Source organism: Elephantulus edwardii, unplaced genomic scaffold, assembly GCF_000299155.1.
Source record: "Elephantulus edwardii isolate Elephantulus edwardi_28Jun2011 unplaced genomic scaffold, EleEdw1.0 scaffold00222, whole genome shotgun sequence".
NCBI lineage: Eukaryota > Metazoa > Chordata > Mammalia > Macroscelidea > Macroscelididae > Elephantulus > Elephantulus edwardii.
In genome coordinates this window covers 2,134,578-2,137,018 of record NW_006399972.1, presented here as the reverse complement: position 1 = coordinate 2,137,018, position 2,441 = coordinate 2,134,578, and positions in this window count along the sequence as shown.

Sequence of the window (2,441 nt, the reverse complement as noted above, 5' to 3'; positions counted from 1 at the left end):
TAACTATTCTGCCAGACAGCAAAATAGGACATGTTCTTGTGTTTTTAGATCAGAAACTAAAGGTCACAAATTAATTGGCCCAAAGTTCATCAAGGAATTTTAAGGAAGATTTCTCAAGTGAGGTTATTGCAGTATAGATCCATAACAAATTGGTTAGATTCCATGATTGGGCATATACCATTCAGTTTTTTCCTGGGTCTCAGGAAAGAGGATGTAACCAGTTTTTCTGATAACCTATTCTTGGAAACATCATGATAGAGGGATAAAGAATTGACATTTATCAATTACTTCATCTTAACTTGGATCCAGAATCAATACACTTAGTACCAGCAGTCAAGAGATATATTCGCTAGGCAAGTCTGCACTTAGGGACCTCTCCAAATGACTGAGGAGCAATGATGTCAGTTTGAGGACTAAGGTTTGCCTGATTCAGGTCATAGTCTTTTCAATTACTTGCTATACTGCTCAGAGCTGGACAGTGAATAAAGATGATAGAAGAAGAATTAATGCCTTTAAACTATGATGTTGAGGAAAGGTACAGAATATCCCATGGACTTCCAAAAGAACAAAACAAATATGTCTTGGACAAGGTGCAGCCAGAGTGCTTCTTGGAGGCAAGAATGGTGAAGCTTCATCTCACATGTTTTGCACATGTTGCTAGGAGAAGCTATTTCTTAGAAAGGAACATCATGCTTGGAAAGGTGAAGGGTCGGCAAAGGACAGGAAGATTCTTAACTAGATGGATTGATACATGACAGCAGTAATGGGCTCAAGTGTGTCAGAAATTATGAGAATGGCACAAGGTTCCTGTTGTTCATATGGTGTACATGACTCAATGGCACCTAATAATTTTTCCTCAATCATGTCTGTTTCTGGATGCCCACAGGAAGAAATTAAATTTAGGCAATGGTGTAGTCACGAGCCCCCTTGCATCTATCTGTCCATAGCGACAAAGACTATTTGGGAATAGATTAGACGTGTTGCACAGGATAAACCTCAGAGAAATGGAATGTTGCCTTTCAGTTCAGCACCAATATTAAAGGGATTGCTATTTAGAAAAAAAGGACCTCTGACGGTCTAATGGTAAGGAGTTGCACTGCCAACACACAGGCAAGTGGTCCAAACCACCGTTTGCTCTGAGGAAGAAAGATGGATAGACTCTACTCACATGATTTATAGTCTCTGAAAATTTAATGGTGAGTCTTTTGTGACTCAACAACAAGTATATGGTTTTTAAATTTGTATTTGGAAAGAGAATTTTTAAAAATCCAGTATAAATTTCAGAGTCATATCAATACTTTAAAATGTATCAAGGTTTAATTTTTAAATTGCTCTATTAATGTCCTAAATTTGTCAATTATTTAATTTTACTTGGGTCCATAATCAGCATCCATCATAGCAACAATCAAGAAATTAAAATACAGTGCAACAATGAATGAATGGAAACCCAAGATCTCTGTAAATGTTTATGAAAATTAATAAAATATAATTATAGAAAAAAAAGTAAAAAAAAAGAAATTAAAATACATATTGCATTGGGAAAATCAACCATCAAGGACCTATTTAAATTACTGAAGAGTGAAGATGTTCCTGTAAGGACTAAGGCACACCTTATCAAAGACATGGAATTTTCAATTTCTTTGAGTGCATGTGGAAGTTATATAATGAATAATAAAGGCCAAAGAGTGATGTCTTTGAATTGTGATGTTGCTTCTTAAGTGGCAAGTATGGTGAAATTTCTTCTCATATACTTTTAACATCTTGTAAGAAGAAGGTGCCATTCCTTTGAAAAAGATATACTGGGAAAAGTGAAGAGTTAGCAAAAGACGAAATCTTAAAGGAGTTGGATTGACACAACGACTGCAAATAATGGGCTTACACCCATTGGTGAGGGGATTTGGGAGAGGGAATGGTTTTGAACTGTTGTCTCAGGGTCATATGTACTGTAGACTACTAAGTGACCTCATTAGTAATATTTGCACATGGGTGCAAGCTCATGGTTTGAATCCATCACTGGCCCTCAGTGAGAAAGATGTGCAACCCGGTGGAGGATTAGCAAGGAATTTTAGGAAAGCAATGAAAGTGCGGGTTGGGTTGTTTTTGTTTGGGCTTGTTTTTTACACAGACCAAAAGGTATTGCTTTTGATCAGTGTAGGATGTATCTGAGCCAATATTTTTTTAGATACACGTAAATGAAAGTAAATAAACCAAGTGAGTGACTTCTGATGACTGGAGTGTGTGTGTATCTCTCTGGAGAAAGAGTGTTAAAAAAACCCTCCAAACTCATTGCTGTTGAATAGGAACCAAGTCAACGCTGACACGCGAATGGATTTTTTTTCTGTTATCCTTTTTTTCCCCTATAATTATATTTTATTAATTTTCATAAACATTTACAGAGATTTTGGGCTTCCACTCATTCATTGTTGCACTATTCTCTCTAC